The 25,119-nt window shown below is 44.5% G+C and overlaps 1 long non-coding RNA gene across 1 annotated transcript in view; it reads left to right on the top strand.

Annotated features, from left to right (window-relative positions):
• The first annotated feature begins 3,421 nt into the window (after positions 1-3,421).
• LOC135983132 (uncharacterized) overlaps positions 3,422-25,119 on the top strand; it is a 113,352-nt gene continuing 91,654 nt past the window's right edge. The window contains exon 1 of the long non-coding RNA XR_010600643.1: positions 3,422-5,077. This is a non-coding gene — a long non-coding RNA (uncharacterized LOC135983132). The remainder of the gene's footprint in view (positions 5,078-25,119) is intronic.

The following is a 25,119-nucleotide window of genomic DNA, read 5'->3' as shown; positions in this document are numbered from 1 at the left end:
CTGGAAAGTGGCTTTTGTATAAATAGCTCTGTCATGCTCTACAGATCTGCTCCCTTGGTGTATTTAGAGTCAGATCTGTTGATTTTTAGTAACAAAAAAGGTTTTACTGTTTTTTATGCCGCTTAGCAGTGCTTAATTTGTGCCAGAGCTGAGCCCTGGTATCTCTGGGCTTGCTGCATCAGTTATGAATGTAAAAATATTGCTTGAGCCCCAGCACTTGTTTCATTACAAATTAAGCACTGCCTGTTAGCTTTGCACCAGTAACACAGCTGAGAGTGAGGAAGTTGAATTCTGGCTTTCCCCCCGTGCATCACCAGATTTGTTAACTAAACTAAAACTTTCAGACCTGGTGGCTAATTTTGAATGATTTGTGATCTTGAAACAACTTAAGCTGATTTTGGGTGTTGCCTTGAGAAACCTTAAGTGTCTCAAAGTGGCACCCAAAACCAGGGGCCATTTTTGAAAATGCTACTCTCAGCTTCAGGCAGTTGCATCTGTCAAAGCCCACTGATGGCAATAGGGTTGCAAAGGTGTCACTGAGCGCATCATCTGAAGGTGATGGGGCTGTACAGGTATCACTATGGGCCTAATCTGGCTGCAGACCCTTGGATGCTGGTGGTGACATGTGAGAGAGAAAGAACAGCTTGAGTCTTGGATCCTAGGCTGAGTGTGTGTGTGTGGGGGGGGGACGGGGACGGGACCTTTACAGTTGTAAACCAAGCACATTGGATTTGGAATTCACTGAGAAAATGAATGTGGCACCTCAAAGTGCCCGTCCCCCCATCCCTGCCAGTGTGACTCTTCTGAGCAGTATTTCACTCAAACTTTTTTTGAGCTTTGCATTTCAAGTGTTCACATCCAATAGAATCACACTGATTATGAGGAGATGGACAGCTGCTCAGGGAACTCTACAACTTGGCACATTAGGCCCCATTTACTGTGCAAAGTCTGTCAGTCAAAGGATCATGTTATAATACAACAGCATCCTGACTGTTACGACACAAAATGTCCTCATGAATGCACACAGTATAGTTTGAGACCTCACTACAGTGCAGTCTCTGCTATGAAATCTTTGCTAAGAGGTGGGCGGAGACCATCACTTGTTGGGGCAGGATTTTAAAGTGTCTGGATTAGTGAGTCTACTGAACTTTAAATGATGCTCTTGCACCTCTCTCTGTCTGTCATTTAAATAGACTGATGGGGAATATTTCAAGTCTTATATTCAAGTTTGGTAGGATGGGTACTAGAGACCAACTTGAATTAAATCTAAAATCTGAGCACCCCCAAATTAAGGAAACTCAAATCCAGATTCAGGTGCCCTATTCTCCTGTAAGGAATAGGTATAACCATATTATTAGTATTACAATAGCTCCTATAGGTCCCAATCAAGGTCAGTCCCCCATTGTGCTAGGCTCTATTTAAACAGAATGAGACAATTTCTACCCCCAAAACATTTGCACTCTAAAATAGAAAAGACAAAGGAATGAAGTGACTTACCTAAGGTTATACAGAGGGCCCTTCATTTTCGGTTTTTATTTAATTTAATTTTTTCTCAGGAATTTATTGGTGTTTATTACTACAACAAAAACAGATGAAAATCGGTGGAAAAAATGATTGATTTTTCTGTGTAAATATTGAGGTTTATTTTGGTGGATGGAAGGATGGGGAAAAAAGTATTCAGTAGCTTAACGCTTTGATAAAGTGAAAGTCAATGTGGTTTTCTGCAGAACTTTAAAACAGAACTCCAAATACAATGCCCCCTCTGAGTTTAAGAAAACAATATCTCTATAATTCCCAAATACAATTTTTCATTTCAATAAACAGTTTACTGCTGGACACTTAGAACTCTTAGCCTATAAATATTTACATGTAATAATTGGGCCACCCCATTCGCAGCGCATACACTCAGCTTCATCCTTTTCTCCTGTTAGCTTTTTTTTTTTAAACTTTCAAATTCTTCCTTGTGTTCTGAAATGTATTCTGATACAGTTTTGTTTTCTTCCCATTTTAGTGTCCGATCTCTAAACAGTTATTTGCGTATGTGATGACCGTGAGCTTTATTAGTACGTTCAGATGTGCACGAACTTCAGAGCTTGTGTGTGTGTGTGTCTTTTAGACTAATACATAGCATCACTTCAACAGGCAGCTTTGCATATGCATACAGACTAATGTATTATCATAATACATATATCTCATGCAATGTATTGTATTTTCCTAATAAAACAAATGTATTTTTATATACTTGAATTATACAAAAGTAGGGTGAAAATAGAAACAAAAAACAAAAACCCAGGATTTTTTTTTGTGTGTGTGGTAAAAATCTGTTTAAATTGAAAAGGTTTAGTTATACAGCAGGACTTCTATAGAGTGGGGACTAGACCCTTGGGTGCCCTGGATCCTAGTCCTTGCCCTATCCACTAGACCATGCTGCTGCTTACAAGTGAAGTTAGTAAGAGTCACTGCTATGCTGTGGCTGGGAGAATAGGCCCTCGGATATGAACTCCATAGCTATCATCTAGCTATCAGATCTGGGCAAATGTCAAATGTCTCCCTCTTCAAACCTGCGAACAATGCAGATTCCAATTTGGATCCCAACTGAGCAGCTCAGCCCACCTCTAGTGGAAACTCTTTTTAATAGTGTTTGACCTGAGGCCCCATATACCTTAGCAAGGTAGTGGCTGTTGACAAGATGTCCAGAAATGGTGTTTTTAATTCAAAACTTTGGTCCTGAATACAGGTGTCTATTTTTCCAGGGGAGGCACGGGTCCAAATGTTATGGCTGAGAACACTTCTGCACTCAGCACAGGGGGAGAAGCTGGAGTTCACACAAGTGAAAATGCACAAAAAGCATGCATGATCCGAGTGATCTGCATGCTTTTCCCCAGCGCATTCTGCTTCCACCCACCTAATCTCCTCACAACATTGCATGGTAATAAAAGTGATAAATGCTGATGTGATGAGGTCACTGGTTCCCTGTACAGCAGCAAGAACTTACAGAAAAGAATAATTATTGTGATTAGAGGAAAGATAACAGATTAATCAGCAGTTCATTCACCAGTCACTCAAACTGGGAAGGTGACATCATCCTTGATCAAGTGAGGGGCAGTGCTGCTGGCATTAGCTCCAGTGGGAAGGGGGGAAGTTTTCCCAAAGGAGGGTTAGCCAGGAAGCTAGTCTGCCTTCAAGTGCTGAGAGCATAGTAGTATCTGCTGGCAGCATATGGTTTGCCTACTCTCCTACTATAGGATTCTCAGTCAGTGACCTAGGAGGATCCTTGTCTGCTGCTGTAAATTGACTCTGAATGCACCTTTACCTGTCAGTTTTGCCTTTCCCAGTTCAGATGTGACCAGCGTCCACTGTCATATCTGTTACCATCTCTTCTCCTTCTCCCCCCCCCCCCCCCATGGAAAAATTCATCTGTGGTTGTGCAACTAGAAGGCTAGATCATGCCAGCCCTCGTAGAATGCACAGCAGGTCGTTGCACTCCAGCACGAGCACCAGTAAGAGAAAGCAGGAGGCCCAGTCTTTTTTGCACGGGGTGACCAAAAGTCTCAGACCCCTGTGCACCTGCTCCCTGACTCACAAGTGCACACTGCACAGGGTGGGAAAGGAACAAGAGAATGGGTGTTCCTGAGGAGAAATGGGCTTACTTCTTAGCATCAGGCTTATAAGGCAGCTTGTGCCATGGCCCCCTTTTGGGACTGACTCCTGCTATAAAGGCAGGGCTAACTTGGCAGCAGTGCTCTCGTTAATGTAAAACTGAGTTCCCCTCTACTCCTGGACTGACTCAGCACTTTTTACTTGTGCTTATGCACCTGCACTTCCCAGAATGAGGATCTGAGAACAGGAAGAAGGCTCAGCCTAGCAGGGGGTCTATTCCCCACCAAATGCCCAGACAAAATGCTGCTCACATGGCGGAGAAGCTAACAGAAGACCTGTGAGCTTGATTTAAGGAAGAAAGCCCTTTTCCCATCCTCTATAGACATAGTCCTTGTTACGTATACTCTAGAGTTTTTACTATGCAGTAGGTGACAATGTAGTACAATTGAACTGTCTGCAGCTATCTTGTTACCTACAGTGGCTAAAGTAATGGAAATGTTGTAATAAGCAGTTGTGACGGTCGGTGACAGCTGACAAGGGGAGAGAAGCAAGGTGTGAGAGGCGGGTACTAGCAAAAGCTCAGGTGGTAAGATGTTTTTCAAAAGCAGCAAGAAAAGGTGTGGTTTGAGCTACCTTCAAAAATGGGCTAGCTGCTAGTAAGGAAGTAAGCAGAGCATTCCAGAAAGATGGAGTGGTCGTAGCAAAGGATTGACCCTCAACACGGGAGGAGCAAGCAAGATCCGACCGAGAGAGAGTGAAAGATGCTACATGGGGTGTAAGAAGTTACAAGATCAGAGGTAAATGGGGATGTGGCCATGAAAGGCCTTGGATGGGCGCAAAGCAGTGGAATTAGTTCAGGATGGGGAGGAGGTAATGGGATCATCTGTGTGTGTGTGTGAGGGTGGGAAGAGTAGAGTATTCCTTTGAAAGGTTACTTATGACATAACCCAGGTCTGTAATTCCTAGAGCAATGTTTCCCAACTGGTGTGCTGCAGCACACTCTGTACCCGAACAGCTGTGCCAGAGAATTTTTTGAAAAATTTACAAGGGGGGGGGGGAAGTCTCCTTCTGATTGGCCATCTGCCTCACTACTCTGCCTCCTCTGGGGCAGAGCAACCAATCAGAGCTCAATCTCCCTCTCTTCCATCCTGTGTGAGCAAAGGGTCTGCTCCTCTGCCCCTACCCTTCCCTTCTGCAACCACCAGCAGAAGATTGGGGGGGAGGGGAGGGAAGAGCTGCTGGAGCTCGAGATGTGCTGCGGCAGAGGAAAGGTTGAGAACCACTGTGCTAGAGACTCACCGGATAGCCCCACTGAATGGAAGGTGGGCAGGAATAGCACAGAGACCAGCAGGGAAGCTCAGCATTAAGGCACAGAGGTGGAACACAAAAGGAATAGCCACAGAAGATCAGAGCAGGTGTCCATCCAGTCCAGTATCCTGGCTCTGACAGTGGCCAGGACCAGCTCCTTTAGAAGAAGGTGAGAAAAATTCTATTATTCTTTTTATTTATTATTAAAAGAAATTCTATTATTAACTTGCTAGTTTCTTGCTGATCCATAGCTGGCATGTTCCTTGAAGCTTTAGGGTTTCTATCCCTTCTGAGTATAGCAGATTGTATTCAGTCTATGTAACTCTATTATCCATATAAACATCTAATCCTTTATTAACCCCTTTTGTGTACTTAGCTTTAAAGATATCTTGTGTCAGTGAGTTCCACAGGTTCATTATGAGCTGTGTAAGCAAGTATTTCCTTTTACCAGCTCTAAATTTCTTTTTTCATTTTCACTGTGTCCCCTTGTTCTCTAATGAGAGAGGGTGAATGGAAACACCCAATTTACCTTCTTTGTACAGTTGTTATATATGTACATTGGGTCAGATACTAAGTTGCTGTAAATCACTGCAGTATTGTCAGCCCCAAGGCCCCTCAAAATCATGAGATAAGCTTAAAAATAATACATTTTTGAGTTCTTTTTATTTTTCCTTTTGGTCTGGGGTGTGTTCGGATCACAATTTTAGATTTTTGTTGTTGTTGTTGTTGTTTTTCCCTCCACAACCATGACAGATACAAATTTACTTAAACGGAAGCTGAGAGTCTCACATAATCACAGAATTCTAGGAGTTGGACTTTAAGAAAAACACCAAATATTGTGTGACTTACAGTATGGTCTAGTTATTACTTAATTCTGCCCTGAGTGCCAGGGACTGGACTAGATGACCTCTTGAGGTCCCTTCCAGTCCTACACTTCTAGGATTCTATCACGAGAGTTGGCCACACTGTCACTGAGTTAGACGTGTCACTTTATGGTAATGAGACAAACAGGAAATTCACAGATAGAGGGAAGTTTTAAAACAGTTTTATTTTAAAAAGGTGTTTAAATAAAGTTTGCCTGCATTATGCACTCTACGGTATCTGCTACATTCATTTGCTGAAATATCATGACTACAAGTGAGACAAGATTCACCCTAGTATGGTTCTGGCTGTTGAGATTTGTCTATAGAAATAAGTTTGGGAATCTGGAATGATGTGTACGGATGAGTGTGTGCAGGAAGAGGACTCTTCCACACAGGAAGGGTATTTTTATAAACAGGAAGTGTAGTCTCCTTCCAGATTTACTTCTGTATCAAGTCTTATTTTAGGTGGAACTGTGTGATTAAGGAGAAGAAAACAAGCAACTCATTCACAGGATGGCAGAGCAAATTAGCACATGATGAAAAACACGTTATCTGGCTTGATTCTAATCTCATTTACATCCTTTTCAAACTGGGAGAAATTCCACTGAAGTCTGTGGAATTACTCCTAATTTACACTTGTGTAATTGATGCATCTGAAGAAGTGAGGTTTTTTTACCCATGACAGCTTATGCCCAAATAAATCTGTTAGTCTTTAAAGTGCCACCGTACTCCTGGTTGTTTTTGTGGATACAGACTAACACAACTACCTCCTGATACTTGAGATCAGACTCTCACCCATACTTTTTTAGTGAAATGCACAAAAATAAAAAAAGCACTGACTTCAGTGAGACTACTCCTGTGATTCTAGTTAAGCATGCCTGTAAGCGTTTGCGAGATTGGGGCCAAAGACTTTAACTAACAAGAGAGATGTCATCAGTCCCTGATCACTTTGCTGGTATGTCATGTCCCATTCCCTCACCTTCCTATTTTGTCATTATCTTTATAGATTGTACTCTGTTTGGGAGATTGAGTGTGGCTTACTCTGGTTTTTGAAAAGTGCCTAGCACATTTTGATACTACAAGGTACATAAATATATAAAGGATTATATATTAAATATACTAAATTAATTCAGATTGATATTTTGCTTTCCCTTGGTAAAGGGGCAGCTACTAAAAAGGTTACTTATTAACTGAGGGCAGTTCAATTAAAAACTGTAGTCAAAAGGTGCCACTACTAAACAGGGGTTGTTAGTGATGGCAGATTGCAAATGAAAATATATGGTAGTTTTAACCAATTATTAGAGAGCGGCCTGTATCAAAACATTGGATCTGACTTTGAGGTAATGGGATCTGGCTCCAGACCTGAATTGATTGGGCCCATTTTTGTAAATTACTGTAGTACAAACCAGAAGACTAGCTCTGAAACCCTCCCTCCCCAGGGACTTTAAAGATGTTCAGATACAATTCCAAATCAGGATTTCTCAGTATAGGCCAATCTCTAATATTAACAATGTTTCATACATGACGTAGTAATATCCAGTAATGTAAAAGTTGTGTTTATTTGTTGGTGCATATGCACATACTTGTGCACAGACAGCTGCCCCACACATGCATTTACAGTCTGATCTTGTCAGAAATGCACTAGAAATATTTTTTCTAAACAGAAATAAATGTGAAGGGGAGACCATTTCTCCACTGGAACATGTATTTCTGGTAAACCAAAACTAATGGAATCCAGCTGTTACTGGAATCGGAAACAGCTCTGAAATCATGCAATTATTACAATCCATTCATCAAGCCATTGTTTAGAGGCAATGATCTGCGCTCCCTCATCAATGTACACCACCATCCTCATCCACCGTCCAGTTTTGAGGGGATCTATGGATTGAGTTCTGTTAAGCTGCCAGGGCTACATCCAGGCAGTTCTTCTAAACCAGTTGCAAGTTTCAGCCTGTCCCATTAGAGCAGTTTTGTGTGTGTGTGTGTGTGTGTGTGTGTGTGTGTCCGTGTCCCCAAATAATTTAATCTTTTTCTTGGAAAAAGCACAAATTTCTCACACATTTCTGGTTTCTTGGAATTTAGGATGTTCTACTAGGAATTGGTCCGATTAAAATGTAAAGTTAGCCTTGCTGCAGTCATAATTAAATGCAAAACAGATCTCTTCAGTTTAGTCCTCCGGTAATAACCCCTTCTAATATCTTCGCATTTATATATTAGAAAACAGTCCCAGCACTGGGCCAGCTCCTCAGCTGCTATAAATCAGTGAAGTTGATGGAGCTACACTAGTTTATACTTGTTGAAAATCTGGCCCAGTAACTTCCTCCTACCATCAGGAGTGTAAGAGAGAGATTTGGGAGTTTACCTTTGTAGATGGTGTCCAAGTTCCATGCTGGTGGGCAACCCTGTAAACGCCTAGATAGTTCACTGAATTTTCATTCATTATTTAAACAATTTATCCTCATGATGCTTAACCTATCAACAAAAATTGGGCCAAATTCTATGGTGAATGATACCTGTGCAACCCATGGCTGTCTGCTCATAATACATGTGCCATATTCTGATCTTGGTTACATCAGGGTGGAGCTAGAGTTGCTTTGCTACTTCAGCATAAAACCAGAGTAAAATATGGCCTATAGGGGGAGGGGGATGGAGATAAGAGCTCCTAGATATGTACCTCTAGCTCATATGGTAGAGAGGCCTGGTGGCAGATCCTGTCTGAGTGAATTTTTATAGGTTCATTTAAGTTAATAGAACTATGGCAGTTAGTTTCTCACATGGTACCATGTCCTGAGGATCTATGTCTTTTGATACTGAAAACTGTCATAGCCATTGTTGGTAACCTCCATTTACTTTGAGACATTCATTCAACTGGGTCATTAAATACTTCATGCATTTTGAAATGTACAGCAATCGCATCACCCACCACCACTCAGAATGTGGTGGGAGGGAATAGCAGGCTGGGCACATTCACACCAAGCTGCAGGAGGGGGAAGAGGTGGTAGTTCTTGGTAGTGGTCCCGGCCCAGTGTCTGTTCTTTGCTGCTCTTGAGAAGAGGTTGGCAGTTCAGCCTGCTATTGGTCCCTCTCAGAAGTAGCCCCCACATCTTCCCCCTGCCCCCCACCTCTGCAGCCCCAACAACCACCTGGCCTGTTGGCCCCTTCTGCGCTTTTCAAATAGACAGCGGGCTTGGGACTCCACTTCACCAGAAGCTTTTGTATTTATCTGTGCCACTCTTCATAGGCCTCTTTCCAGCTATCAACACTGCAGAGTGAGAAACTGAACACAGGTGCTGTGACTATCGGGGGTGAAAGAGACAGGCACCGAGTCTGAGCAGACCTTGGAGCAGCTTGGGATGGGGGGAGCCAAGCTGGCTGTGTGACAAGGGTGCTGTAACATACAAGTGTTTCACTAGCCATAAGTGGTGGTGTAGCAGTGTCAGTCCCAAGATATTAGAGACCAGGTGAGTGAGGTAATACCTTTCATTGGACCAACTTCTGTAATAAAAAATGTTCCCTCCCCCATCTTGTCTCTCTAGCAATAAATGATGTCATGCAGGCACAGTTGTAGGAAAAAAGTTTATGAAGCATGCTGACAGGCCAATGTTATCTACTGAGGCTCTAATGTTTGAGTAGTAGCAGCCTGGTCGCACAGTCCATTTCTGGGTTCCCTGATGTCACACCAACCTAGGTCCCTCCTAAAACCCAATAATCTTCCTCCAGTTCTATTCCTTATACAACTCCTCCCTGGAATAGCTCCCAGGCCTGTGTCTGCTGGACTGTAGCTTTAGAGTCCACGCGTAGGAGTTGCATTCTTTTATCTGTCTAAATTTCTTGTTCACTGGTAGTTCTGACCTGTTTTTTCCTGCTCTTAGTTAGAACAGTGCAAATGAAGAGTAGTACTCATGATATCATCTGTTTAAATCATAAACCAGAGGCCTAGCAGGTATTTTCTCTCTATTTTCAAGTGGCTTTATAATGCTGCTGAAAAGCTTCAGCTTAGTTATAAGGGTTGGGGTGTTTTTTTTTTTTTTTTTTTTTTTTTTTTTAACTGAAGTGGAGTAACATACCAAGGCTCCAGATAGAACTGGTGCTTCATTGTGTTGAAGAAGAAATGGTCTGTGACCCATAGACCCTTACACTTTAAGTCCAAGTCCTCTAGAACAGGTCCAGAGGGAGGAGTGGAAGGGTGAACTTCCACACATTCCCTCCCCCACCCCCAGGATCAACCTGTAGAGATGAGATATGTCAGTCTTCATGGTCCATTGAGTACCTGGTTTCTCTGCTCTGAAGACCAGCCAGGGTGCCAGTTAGTGCTAAGTGTGGTAATTGTTTTGATGGTGTGGACATCTGTCCACTGGAAACTGAACTGAAGCCACTAAATTCATTTTGCAAAGCTCACCAAAATGCCCTAAAAAAACAAAATAGGCAATAACAACAACAAAGGGTGTAGCAAATTCTTAGCACTTATTATTAGCCGAGGAAGTGCTGGGATTAATCACTCATGCAAAAGCAGCTGTAAAGGATGGAAGTGTTTGATCAAAGTAGGTTTTTGTTGTTGCAAATGGATCATTTTGCTGAGCAACAAGACCCAGTATAGGGCATGAGAGCTTCAAAAGGAGACTAATGACTCAAAGGCCTGAACCAAGGACCTCACCAGAGCTAATCAAGTAGGAAACCCAGAGCAAGGTGGAAATGAGTCCTTCAGTGCAAGTTTTTCCATGGCTTTCATTTCCTAATGCCATACTTTTGAGGTAATAAAACTTACAATAATGGAAAAATAAATAGTGGGACAATGGGAAACGTTGCTCTGTGGGACTGGCCTACGTGTGGCCAGGCTGCACCTCACTTCTGTGCTGGTGTGCAAGGGAAACAGAGGGCACAAGAAACCTCTCCCTTTTGTACTCCACACTGTACTTGGACAAAATTGCAGCCCCTGTGCTTCCACTCATGTAGTTTCAGCTCCATGCTATTGCCTGGCAGTTGCTCAGCACCACAAAGGGGGCAGGTTGGAGGCCAAGGCTGGCCAGATGCTTGCGGATAGCATGCTGCACCCCTGGTGGGGTGTAACAATAGGCACATTTCTCCCTGTGCGCCTGTGAGCTCCTGAGACACAAGGCCTCCCTGGACCCTTCTGCACCTGCTCAGGGCTATGGCTAAAAGCCACTAATGAGCTCATAAATTAATGAGGGAGATCTGAGTGAGCAGAACAATGGAATACTCAGCTCAGTCTTGGCCCCATTAGGCCATATTCATCCCTGGTGTGACTCCAGGGACATGAATTTGGCCTAGTGTTTGTAGGATAGTTGAGGAGGAAAAAATGTTAGGGTAAATCTCTGTTCTACTAAATACATTTTCTTTCTTTCCCCCACCCACTCCAAACGGAGCAGACATCTCCTTCCCCAGAACAGTTTTCTCCCCATCCTTCCATAACCTGTACAGATAGAAGGGCAGCTCCCTTCAAGCAGTAGTGCACAAACTTCAGAAAGTTTGGAAGTGCAGGTCAGATAACGATCCACAGCTCTGTATGGTTTTCTGAACTTCTTTGTTATGAAAGTAACATCCTTTTTCATAGGATGAAAGGATCTGAAAGGACCCTACCAACTGTGTGTGTGTGTATATATATACACACACACACACACCTACTTTTGGGACAGAAGGCAGCAGCCAGGTAAATAACATGCTACCTGTAGAATGGGGAGGAGGAATTTTTCCAAGGATACAACATCAACCTACTCTTGGGGGCAAAGGTCCCAGGAGTGATAACATCCATACTAGCCCTCAGTTTCTAAGGTCTCCTCTGAAAGCCCCACCTGGAGTAAATTACATGGTACTCTGTTTATCTACCTGAGAAAGAAAAGGCTATCCTCCTGGGATTTGAACTTGTGGCTCTAAGGGGTTCAAAGGTAATGTTCAGGCTATGAAGCCACATTCTTGCTCAGAAATCTCTCTGGATAGGCTCCGTGCCAGCCCAAATGTAAGATGTGTTCTGGTTCCTCCACTTTTACTCAGCTGTTACTCTGGCAAGCTCCCACCGAAATCAATAGGAATTCTTCCTGGGTAAGGAATGAGTCAAAACTGAGCAAGGGTATCAGTAAGTAAGTAATTGAAATTGTTGGTGCATCTTTAGTGTAGATCTGGAGGGGTGGCCCTTCCTAATACTAGATTACGCTGAGATCCCAGAGTCATACAGCATTATGGGAAGGTACCCTCCTCTATCGGGGGATCGAAGGATGCATCCTCTTGCCAGTTATTGTATTATATCAGTCTTCAGACTCCAGGGGCCCTTCCTTTGCATGGCAGCAGGTTCCAGAGTTCAGCTGAATGTGTCAGGCTGCATGCAGACTCAGGCAGCTGCCAATTGCATTTGGTTTGTTTTATTTGGGTCTCTTTTTATTGAATGAGAGCTGAGATCCTGATCTCACTCTGTGAGTTAGGTGGGGGTTTATTGCTGCCCATGCCTTACTCTAGCCCTGCCAGTGTCCTTCCCCTAGCACTCTTTCCAGAATTGTCCTGTGCAAGGGGGTAAGAGGATAGGCCGCCATGGCTCCAGCCTGTGTACAGATGCACAACCTTTGGGGCTGCTAGTGCTTAAAGTAGCACTGGTTGACACCCCCATGCTTGCAATTCCTGGCAGAGCTGGCCAAGTTGAGCTGCCTCCTGTACAGGCATTCCAAGGGAAGGAAGGGACTCTCTAACCCAGATCTTTTGCTCCCACAAGGGGGCAGACAACATACTTCAGACCCAACACAGGAACACCAGTGAGAGAGACAGGAAAGTAGAGTCACTGCATAACTTTTTCAACTTTGTTTCTGGGGAGAAAAAGATCAGTTACGTTCTTGCTTACCAAGTCCAGCTGGAACAGTTCAGTGTGTATTTTGTGGTTTACAGTCAAAAATGAAAGCAGCCCCCTTTCCCCAAATCCTGCAGCGGCTGGGCTGCCTCTTTTGCTTTCCTCAGCCGAAACATGCAGCAGCACATTCTGATGAAGGGCAAAGCAAACAATCCACCCCGAAAGACTGACAGAATGAGAACTGGAGGAAAGGAACACGCTCTTGGAGGGGAATTTGACACCCCACACCCTGGTCACAGAAGTTATGCTCTGTGCTGTGTTGCAGCATGTTCCGATGGCTCATGGATTTGATGGGGTTTTTAAATACTAAGGCCGTGCACTTCCTTATGTATATTTCACTTGGGTGGGGATGGAGAGGAAGAGTTTCTCTTAGTGGAGGGGAGTACGTACACTCTGCTTCAAGGGGAAGCTACTGTAGAGGAGTGGTGGCCAAAATATAGCCCATAAACCAGCTGTGACCCAATCAGCAAGTGTCTGCAAGATAACCTGTGGCTGCCCTCACCTTTAGCATGGGGATGTGACCTGTAGAGATTATGGCCCAGATTCATCCCCGTTCCAGTGCAGAGCCTGACACAAGGATCAGAGCATGGGTGCCCCACCTCCCATAATTCTGGGGCTGCTGGGGGCTGGTTCAACCACCAGCACTCAGTGCTGCCCTGATTTAATCCCTGCTGCTCATGGCCCCTATGGGCCTTGTGAGAGCTGGACAATAGCCAGGGCACAAGACTGCCCTGCCTACCCTCCCTGCCTCTGTTGTAGGGATCTCTCTCAGGAGACCAGGTGGTCGTGTTCCAGCTGCTTTCCACCACCTATGAACTGGGCATTCTGCTTCTAATTCCTCACCACTGTGCAACTTGTGTAGTCAGAGAGCTGGGTAAAGTGTGTGTAAAGTGCTACCCCCAGCAGGAGTGAATGAAGCAAGCTGAGAGGGTGGCATTTTGCATTCGCTTTGCCTGGGGGCACATGACAAAAGATAGAAAGCAGTGGGGAATCAGGCTCTCACAAATCCCAAGAAATAATGATCCTGTTTGATTTGAGCCACATCCACTCAGGTCAAGGGAGATGATTGCATGCTGGAATCTGTAGGCTCTTTGGAGCTACACTATATTAAATGCATGGCTTGCTGGAGTCTGCTCCATTTTATGCAAATCAGGTGCACCCCTGGGCTCCTGACAAGTTGTCAAAGCAGCCTTCAATTGAGCAAGGTTTGGAGGTTTCTGTTCTAGAAGATGGACAGCATTTCAGAATTGCAGCAATGCAGGCCCTTAGCCACAGGAGTACCTGAGAGTACAAACTGTTCATTCCTAGCGCCAAGGAAGGCACAAGTGGACTAGGCTGTGTGTGATGCTCACAGACATTGAAGTAGGGTTGCCAACTTTCTAATTTCTGAAAATCGGACACTATAGCAGGAGCACCTGAACCTCCCCCAGCCTCGTCCCTTGGGACCCGCAAGGCCCCGCCCTGATCGCTCGTTGCTCCCTCCCTTCCTCATCGCTCCATCCTCTCTACCCTTCACCCCTTAAGCTGTGCTCCCTCAGCCCCAGGGCTTGGACAGGAGCTGCAGGCCCTGACACAGAGCCTGCCTGGCCACGAGATGCAGGTAGGAGGTGGACCCCAGCTGAGTTGCCCTTCTGCCATTAGAGTGGAGATGCATTCCCCAGGAAAAGGGGCACAGAAGAGAAAGAGACAGCAAATGCCATCGTTACTCGCCTTAGAAGAGAGACCTTTCCGACTGGCAAGCAAGAAGTCTTGCCACCTAAAAATGTTATGTAATTAGAGGGCAGTCTGGGAATGCTGTGATAGCAGGGGTGAAAGGTTGGGGGGGGAGGTCAGAGGAAGCAGCACCCCCTAGGCATGGCGAGGAGGGTCGAAAGGGTGGAGTGTGACCTGCTGAGTGGGAATCGCTTTTGTTATTTTAATACAAATCATTTCAGACATTTAGTTTCTGCTGATGTCCTGAACTCTGCCCCTGAAGTCACCAGCGCCCCAGCTGTGCCAAAATAAACACAATGGCCTGGCCAAGGAAACAAAGTGAGATCCTTTCCCCAGCAGCATCAGCAGCAGTGCAGCCTCCTCCAGGCCACTGGTATCCAGTTACCTGCTCTATTTAAAACAGCAAAGCAGATAAATATAGAGCCACGCGTTACAGTGCAGGCAACCAGAACCACGACGCAGGGAATAGTAAACTGATAGGGTCAGTGCAGCGAGGGGGTGGACACACAAACGGACCCTGAGCTGCAATTGAAAACAAAGGCACAGGAACCAAGGTGCTGACAGGGGAGAGAGAGAGATGGAAACGCCTCGAGTGCTTTGATTTCAAAGCAAACATTTGGCCATGTGAAATGTTTACACCGGTTCGGGGCTGCATGGAGGCAGCAAAATGGGATGTAGCAGCAGGTCTCTCTCTAAAAGAGCTGTTGGGGCTCTGGGCCAGCCTGAGGACACAGCAGCTTTGGTTCATGACTGTGGGTGCCTGCCTGGCGCGCTCCCATTTGGAATTATAAACCCTCAGCAGACGTGATGGATCTGATTTCTTCCCAAAATGATGCCGTGAGTGCTGAGCCGCGTGACAGAGGATGTTTGATCAGACAGCCTGGATTTTGGAAGAGTCTTCATGTGAAGCTCTTCTTTGTCCGAGGCAGCGTGAGCCACGCAAACGGCAGCTGCGTCCCATGGGGAAGGTGGTGCAAGAGAGAAGAGTATTCAGCAACGTGCATTGTGTCAGTGGACAGAGAGAAATGAACACAGCCAGGGAAGTTAATGCCAGTGACATATTAAGGCAGGATCAAATGAATTGGTTTATCTGTGCCTCGTGCTCCAAAGAGGGCCCCCAAGTTTCTGAGAATATTAGTATGGGGTCGATGTGAGCCCCAGGATCCCAACTTTTCATTGAATCTCAGAGGAGCCTGTCACACTTTACCCACTCCATGGCTAAGTCTGCACACTTGCAGTTAATTCAGGACACACTGAGCCTTAATCCTGGGCTATTTAATGTCGCTTTCACTGTAAACAGCAGTGCAGCTTTCCTAGTGTATCTCGGTAAGCAAGTGAAATGGGAGGGTTTGCCTTGTGATTTCCCTTTTTTACTTTGTCTCCACTTGAAGTCAGGGTGACAAACAGGATCAGTGAAGCAAAAATGCCATGAAACAACTGTAACTGCATTTATTAAAGCCCAATCATACTGGTACGATATGGTATATACTTGGGTATATACCATACCCTCCTCCCCAAGAAACACACTGGAGATATATTAGGTACATAAATGGGAGAGGGATTTCAGAGATCACAACATGGCACTTGGGGATACAATATGTCAATAGGGGATGCTGTCATCAGCCTGGGGACCAAATTCATTTTGTGGGCACCTGTCAACATGAATGCCAGGCCCCAGCCCAGCTGCAAGCATGCCTCTAAATCTCTAGGACTGGAAGTCAGATGAATGGACACCTAGCGTTGGTACCAGCAGGGGCCACTCTTATCAAGTTGAGGTTCACAGCAACAGAGGAGACCCCCCGGACCGAGAGGATGCAGAATGGAGCATGTCATCTTTAGGCCAGCTGAGGCCACTTTCACCAGGGGCAGGTTACAACACAACTTTTTGCTCAGAGGTTGATCACTTGTTCCAAAACTGAAATTCACACTGCTGTGTGCTGCACAACACCACAGTCTTGCTGTTGTATGCACAGAGCCCAGCAGCTTTTTCAGCCTTGCTTAATAAACTAATACTACTCATCCATCACGCAGCAGGCATGCAGTGACTGTCACAACATGCTGCAGTTATCGGAGCCAGTGTCAGTACAATTCAGCCTCTGCCATTGAAAAGCATTTTTAGAATTGAGGGGCTCCCACTTTCTAGCCTCCTTAACATTGTAAGCAAAGAAGATGTCAACGGCAGATGTCAGAGTGCATCTTTGACCATATAATGACTAAAATTTGAGGCAGGGGGCTTAAGCAGTCTCCAGACACATAGATGTATAGTTTTCCCTTAGTACCTGTGCAACTCCCCCTTTGCCTTTTGGTTTTCTGGGAGGCCTGCCATGATATCTATTTGAAATGGGTTCTTCTTGCCTCCCTGATAATGAGGTCTAACACCCTAAACTTCCCTTCTCTCCTTAAAGCTACTGGGCCAGATTCTCAGCTGCTATAAACTACTATAGCTCCACAGGTGTCAAACTTCATCAGTTTACATCAGCTAAGCATCTGGTCCAAGCCACCTGCCCTTCTCCCTTTGTCTGCCTAATTTGTCTTTCCAGGTGCTTATTCCACACCCATCACTGCGGTATCTGAGAAACATCTTAACAATAATTGAATTTTAAAAATAAAGAAATAACACCCCTCTCCCTTATCCAAAGAGTGTGGGTCTGACCCTATGTCCTCTCTAAGTTCCCTTTGTGCTACTTCAGCAGAGCGAAGGGGACTTCATGCTGCTTCAAACAGGCAGCTGACAATTCCCCCAGCATGCAGAGCAGAAAGTGCTCAGTGCCTCTCAGAATAAGGATACTTCTGAACAACATATTCCAGAGTTCCCTGAACACGATGCACCCAGTTCTGAATAAAACCATTCTTTAGCTTCTCACCTGGTTGTTTTCACAAGCATTTTGTTTAGAAGGTGAGGATGCACCCTGCCACAAAGCAGAGACATTATTAGCCCTAAGGCCAGGTCTTTCTTGAGCAAGAGAGTTCACCCAGTGGGTAGAATTTCAGCATTGTGCAATGCTCTTTTCCCTTTCTCTGATGCACATCCATATTACAAAGGATTTGACACTAGGGGATTATTTGGAATTGGAGACATGAGATGTTGGTGCATCTCCGGTTACAGGTTACTGTACCAAAGCCTTTGCTCTTATTAATCACGTGCATGTTACACTGTGGTTTATTATTGTTTGCTTACATTATTAATGCTATGAAATGGAAATACTGTGTGTACAACTGTGGGCATATCAGTCTTACAAAAACAACTATTATCTAGTTTTAAGGTGCCAATTATGCCAGGGAGTCTTTATTTTTTAATGATTGATGTATTGAAACATGAAATAGTTATACATTTCCTGTCCAGCCGTCTCTGATCACTCTCTTTCTCTAATCAAATGAAACTTCAGTAAGGTCAAACCCCAAAATATTCATAAAACATGTTATACAACACAGATGTCGCATGTCTATTTGACAATGTTTACAGTCTGCTGGATCGTCTTAAATAAATAACACACTGAATCTGATATTTCATTGGTGCTCTCCAATGTGGCTTCCCCACCCCTGTTTACACAGCGAGGGAGAGAAATGTGGAGTCAAACTGAGCTGCCTTGTAATTCATTAACATTTGATTAGCACAATGAATATTCATTCACATTATTAGCTTATTGTTCCCGTTCGCGTGGTATGAGAAATATGAAAAGTTTTGTAGGGGAGGTTTTAACTGTGGTTTTCTTCCGGAGAGGAGTGTTTTATTACTCAAAAGAGCTACATGATTAAGGATTAGAAAAAAGAAAACATGTTGCAATAATGTTCCTTGCGCAGCTCGCAGAATCCAAAGCTGAACAGCTAAGTCCATGTATATTTCTTATAAGGAAATATCGACCACAGTATAATTTTAAAATATGTGCGTGATCTATATAAGTAGCTATCTTTATATGGATGTACCTCTACATTTAAATACTACAATATATAACCCTACAGGTAACTGTATTTATGGGGCTATTTAAAGGTAGATGTCAAACGGCAGCTCTTTGGAACTAGTTCAAGTCTAGTTGCTGAAATGCTGATCAGTAAGAGAATATGAACCTGTCTCAGTCTCTTGATTTGCCCATGAGACAGAGCTGGAAGGAGATGTGGAATTTTACTTGAAAGCAACTGGCTTCCAGATTGACTGAAAAATGAGGCTGGTAAGTAGTAGCATCTCAGTGCTGTCAAGCAGGTTGCTCCCACAGTATTGCCTGGAGGAGGCCTATGGCGCAGTGACCATTTTGCCAGGATCAACCATTGTTCAGTACATCATTAAGACTGCTGGAGGGATAAGAAGGGAAGAAAAAGGAATCATAGCTATTGATTTTTTTTAAAAAACACCCTAGGTTGTTTTCTATGTATAGACTGTTCTAAAGACTCTGCCATGACACTGGTGTATTCTAACCCTCTGGGATAATGCAACTTTTGCTTCTATTGCATCTTTCATCCAAGTAGCTCAAAACATCGTATCAACATTCATTATTTAAGCTTCACAGCACCCCTGTCAGATAGCTAAGAGATGTAGAAGGATCAAATCACCCACCCACTGAAATGCAGGGACCTAAACTCCCAACTCCCGTTGATAGTCAGTGGGTATTGGATGCCTAAGTCAAATCTGTGTCTTTTAAAATTTTCCCCACAGAAAGCAGGGTTGTGATCAATTTGCACTCTTGAAGGCATTGGGATGCTTTTTAATGAGACACATTAAAGGTACGCATCACTAAAAGAGATTCACCCCAGTTAATAAGCTACCACACAGCAAGAGGTCAGTTGTTGTTGTTGTTGTTGTGGTCACTAAATGCCAGATAGATTTGGGATTCTGGACAGGTGCTCTGCCATGTAAACAAAAGGAGAGTTAACAAGAGAATTAAAATAATTTTGGCCCCCATTTTCAAAATTAGGCCAATATGATTTTGTTCATGCTATCCCCAATGTGTGTGCATAAATCAGGAATTCTTGTATATAAGCATATGCCAAAAAATGTACATGCCTAACTATAAAATATGGCTCTGTATTTATACTGCATTTTCTATCTTGAATGATTCCAAAGCATTTTATATATTGCACAAAAATATAAAACTCCCCTATTACTAAAATGCATTGCTTCACTGGTGGAACAAGACAAGCGGTCTGCACCAGCAACTCTATGCAGTAGCTTCAGAGGTTGGCAAGTGAAAAATAATGTATTCATCTGAAACTATAGGGGGGAGGTTAGGTAGGTTAAGATCAAATGATCAGAGCTGCAATATGGCTAGGACTTCAGGACTAACAACCTTAGGAGCCCTGAGATCTCCACTGACCATGGATGATCAGGATTTTGGCTTTATATCTCATACAAATTATTGCACCTCCAAGTGACATAGTATCTTTAGAGAGACAAAGGGGTGAGGTAATATCTTTTATTGGACCAACTTCTGCTGGTGAAAGAGACAAGCTTCTAACACAACGCTGAACGCAGACCTGAAGAAGAGCTCTGTGTAGTTTGAAAGTTTGTCTCTTTCACCAACAGAAGTCGGTTCAATAAAAGATATGACCTCACCAGGGCCGGCGCAACCCTTTAGGTGACCTAGGCGGCCGCCTAGGGCGCTAACATTTGGGGGGCGGTGACCGCGGTGGCCGGATCTTCGGCCGCCCCGGTCATTGTCAGTATTTCGGGGGCGGGACCTTCCGCCGCCTCTGTTGGGGGCAGCATTTCGGGGGCGGGACCTTCCGCCGCCTAGGGCGGATAAAAAGCTGGCAGCGCTCCTGGACCTCACCCACCTTGTCTCTAATATCCTGGGACCAACACACATACAACAACCCTACAAACAACATAATAGTTTTAGCACAGTGCCAGCTATTGAATCACTAGCATCACTTTGAGTAGCGCTTAGGGGCCAGAGTCTCTGGTCTGCTAAGGCCACGTTGCACTGCGTAAGCAACCCCAAGGGGCTTTAAACTGGCCAGAGATAGTCAGTAGAAAATTCCCACTATCCAAGGGACCTCTCCACTGGTGGGAAGTTGGCAAAGGTGTTTCTTCCACCTCCCATACCAGCCACCCCCTCCACCCACAGTGTATGAGTGTATCAGGGTAGAGTGTGGGCAGGGCAGGGAGGGGGGCATGGTGGCGCAGACCTCTGCAACACCCAATCCTCCACTGTTACTGTTGGAAGATCCTGTGTTTCCCCTCTCCATTCATCCACATGCAGCCCAGATGGAGGGGAGAATCCAGGCTTAGGTATTCTTTGGAGTTCTCCTGTTCAAGTATTGCCCCAGTCGAACTCTGCTAATTTTCTATATCAGGCAAGCTAACAGCCCAAATTCCAATAGTTCTAGTCATGGCAGGAGGCCCGGTAGTTGATCTGTATTGGCGCTTGTACAGTAGCCCCTGGAGTCAGTGGATATTGACCATAACCGTACGTAGCCCTGACCTGTCAGGTGACTGGTGCCAGGAAATAAGGACTATTTTTACCAGCACTTCTACATCTCACAACATTATTACAGCCTTGTCATTGCCCTTAGAACCTGGACCATGTGGTTGATGTGCACAAGCCAAGTCCTGCCCCTTTGATTCCTGATATTGGGAATGTAGATGCACACTGACCCTGTCCTGCCCCCTTTCACCTGGTTCTGTAAGTGTGGATGATGCACAATGACCCTCTCCTGGCCTCTTGGCAGCTGGTCAGGGGGGATAATGCACTTTAGCCAAGTCCTGTCCCTTTGTCACCTGGTCCAGGTCCTAGCACATTGGCCCCCTCCTATCCAGCTGGTATTCAGACTGTGTGGCTGATACACATTGTTCCTGTCCCGTTAGTGTTTGAGATGTGGGTGCTAGTCTGCCCTGATGGAACCTGCACTGCCACTCGCTTCAAAAACTGCTACAGCTCTGACCCTGCAATTTGGAAAAAAAGGAAATGAAAGCAGGAGCTTATTTGCTGGGAAAGTCTGTGAGTGATTTTCTCTTCAGATCAATGAACATGCTGGAAAAAGGAGTGGACAAATTAGCCAGTGATGGCTGAAGGGAGGCCACTGGGACCAATCACTAATATAAACAAGGAAGCCACCTGATGTGACTGGGGTCAGATAAGAGAGTCGTCACTTTAAAAGCAGGTGCTTCCTGTGCTGAGCCCTGAGTCTGTTCCAAGTTCCATCTCCCAGTAAAAACAAACCAAACAAATGCTCTGGGATAGAAGTGTGATCTGCGTGGGCCTGAAGTTTATAGTGCTGAGAGGAAGCTGCTTCAGGTCAGTTCATTCTTAGCAGTGCAGGGGTTGCACCTCTGTGTTTTCTTTAGTGTACCGCTGTAGCTTCTAGAGAGGATCCCTTTCATCTTGGGATCTGAGAAACATAGGTTTTTACAAGTTTGTATTTAAACACACAAACAATATGCTGTATAAGAGGAACAAAAACTGCAGAGTGCGCCATCAGCACATAGGGATTTCTGTGGGTCGCAGCTATTTTAAAACACTGGTGGATGAGAGCAGGAAGCCAAGAGCCACTATTTTTGCTTGGATCTATAAAAAAGCCAGGTCAAGTTTTCCATGCATTTGTTTGTGTGTACTGTCCCTTGAGTCCTTGACACAGCACCGGAGGATGACTGACAGACATGCACATATGCAGGTATGAAGAGGCTGATTGTTAATAAGGATGTTGGCTCAGTTCTCTTCCCTTTACCATGTAGACCGTAAGGCAAGTACTTACTTCCTAAAAGGATGAGACAATAGCCTTTTACCTTGAACCCCTCTAACGCCGAGAGTAAAAATCAAAGTCAAACTTTTAATATTATTATAACTTTGGAGATGGTGCAATTCAGAGGCCTGAACCCTAACCTGGATTTGACTCTCTTGGAACACGGGGAAGGTTTGGATCTGGTTCTGAGCTTCATCAATTGGGCCCTTAGCTAGTTTGGATCAAACTCATTGGTTTATGCAATGTTGGAGGCTCTGTGTACACACTGATAATCTCTGGGTTAGAATACACCTGTTATACATCATTCAAGCTGCAGAAATAGCTAGTCATATTCTGTTCTCAGCTGCACAAGTACTAGTGCAGAGTAACGGCAATGACTTCAATGGAGTCACTCCATCTTTATACCTATGTCACTAGTAGCAAAATTGGGGCAACATCTTTAAATGGACCTTTGTTTAGGTATCTGGTGAAGCTGGTGCTCGTACTGGAGGAAACAGTGCTGTCACTTCAACAGTATTTCTATCAACCATTAAATACTTAGAGTGGTACAGGGAAAGGCTGAAGGATTTAGCCCTTCCCTGTAGCTTTTGGTTTATGCTTGCGGAGGATTAGCACAGATGAAGTGAACTGCTTGCCCTGGCCTGTGAAACCAGCCTCCCTGTGAGTCTGGCAAGTTTCTGAGCATAATACAAGGCTTATTTATTTCGTCAGGTCCTTAACTAGTCAACCCAATGTTAGGGTATCAGGGCACATAAGGGACAGCATTTTCATCATTCCATCTATACGATATTTTGTATGTGTTTGTTTTTAATTTCCAGAGTGGTGCCTGGGTGCCATGGCTGTGGGCACCATAGAAACAGTTAAAAGAAATAATGCTAATAATGACTTAGATGCAAAGCTTTTCAGAGCAGGGGCTGTCTTTTTGTTCTATGCCTGTACAGCACCTAGCATGATGGGGCCTTGGTCCCCGACTAGAGCCTCTAATCACTACAGCAATACAAACAATAATACAGATAAGTGCAGATGAGGCCAGCACTTGTTTTTAAGATCCTTGGTGACCCAACAGTAGTTCAAGGATCCATCTCTCTCTCTCTCTCTCTCCCTATCCTTGTCTGCTTTTTTCCTCTCTTGTGATAATGAAATGACATCACTACCCTCCACTAGAGGACATGGCTCCTTAGCTCTGTGGGACCCCGGTAGAGGAGAGAGGCCCTTGTTATTGTAAACAGAGTTTCTATATTCACAACAGTGTGTTTCCAACACCATAAGAAGAAAAGAAAAAAGACGAACATAGGTAGCTGCATTAGGAAGCTGGGCAGGATGCTATCCACTGGGTGGTGTTCAGATGATTAGTTGCAAGCGGGACCGCCAAAGTTCAAGATGTAAACTCGAAGGGGAGCGGAGAACAGAAAACTACAAACAGAGCTACCAGCGCCTATACAGTAGATCTCAGGCCATGGATATGTGATGCTGCCTTCTACTGTGTGACAAAGCCTTCAAATGAGAGACACAGCTCAAAGAACACCAAGAGGGAGCCACTTGAAATTACACAGGGCACTCTCCTTTATTCGGTATAAAGTCATCAACAACAGCCTACATTGCACGAGTCAGCATTTTTTTACAGTGGCCATTTTTTACTAATAATAGAGAGATCACATTGGGTCCATGTGGGATAGAGATATGTGTTATGTTAGTGATATGCCTCATTTTAGTGGGGAGTGTGATCAAGTGGTTGAAGCAGGGGACAGGACTCTAGGGGGTCTGTTCCCAATCCTGCTACTGGTTTCCTGTGCAACCTTGGGCAAATCAGTTGATGTCAGTGTCCCTTAATTTATCAATCAGCAAAATAATCGGGATAATACTAGTTATCTGCTTCACTATGGTGTTGTCAGTCTTCACTAATTAACTTCTTAACCTTTAGGAGATGAGTATGTGATGCATTTTGTACGTGGTACCAAAGGATTTTAGGGGTAAATGGGTTAATGTTGTAAAGTGCTTTGAGAACCCAGGATGATTAATTAATACTAGAGAAGTCCAAAGAATATGATATAGTTGAGAGGGAAATTATGTTTGAGGATTCTATATTTGCTTATGAGCAACCAAATCAGAGAGGCCAGCTGTAATTATTATAAATAAAATTCCGGTATGACTTAGAATGTCAGGAAGTTCCAAAACAGGCGGAGAGGCCATTGTATTCCAAATATTGTCCAAGCGCCATCTGATTTGGGAAGCCCTGCATTCATTACCCACACTACACTCATGTATCAAGGGCATCTCTGCTGGGATGTCTCCTTTAGCTCAAGGACATGCTATTAGCTTTGGAGATCAGTGGGGACCCTAGCTGTTGTTAGAGCAATCAGTGATATATTTTGTACGCAGCCCTTCTGCAAGTGTGGGGCAGCGAGTTTTGTGACTCAATATAGTTCTCACTACAGACCCCAAAGGTATCCCAGTTATCCTATGCTTCTAGAAAGCACCAGAGCATGGCCTTCTCTCTGCTACTAGCCCGTGCTGGTACTGGAGACATCAGGCCTCTACAATCACGCTAAGTCCTCAGGAATACTCCTCTTCTGTGCTGCCATGCTGTCAATGCTCCTCAATGTGTTTCTAGTCAGATCACCTTCTTTTGGTCAAAGGGACACACTTCCATTCCTCTCGCTGTTCCCCTTCTCGGTGTCCCTCTTGGTGCATATAAACGCCATCAGATGAAGTCTTGGAGAAAACACTGCCTTCCTCTCCCTCAGTCCCAAGAGATTCACACTCCTCCTGCCTCAGCACTCTAGTTCTCACAGTAACCATCCATTGCTCTTGCTCTCTCAGTCCTGGGCTCTTGATACCCCTGATGGTACTACCTTCCCCCAGCAGTCTCTCCCCTAAAGAGGTGCTCCTATATATTATTTGCAGACGCTTCCTTTCTGCTCCGTTCCCAAACACCAGGTCTATTCTTGGAACGTCCGGCTAGCACACTTGTATTGACGTCAAAATTACTCAACAGTTATTGTCAGGAAGGACTTGATTTGCATTTCAATAGAGTAGCTTTTTAATGTCTCAGAAAGAAGATGTTGCTGGGGACGTTGTCTGGAAGGGTTCCTCAAGGCAAATGTGAGACTG

This window comes from Chrysemys picta, chromosome 4, assembly GCF_011386835.1.
Source record: "Chrysemys picta bellii isolate R12L10 chromosome 4, ASM1138683v2, whole genome shotgun sequence".
In the NCBI taxonomy this organism is placed as follows: Eukaryota; Metazoa; Chordata; order Testudines; family Emydidae; genus Chrysemys; species Chrysemys picta.
The sequence above is the reverse complement of the archived record's forward strand: the minus strand, read 5'-3'. Positions and strand labels throughout refer to the sequence as shown.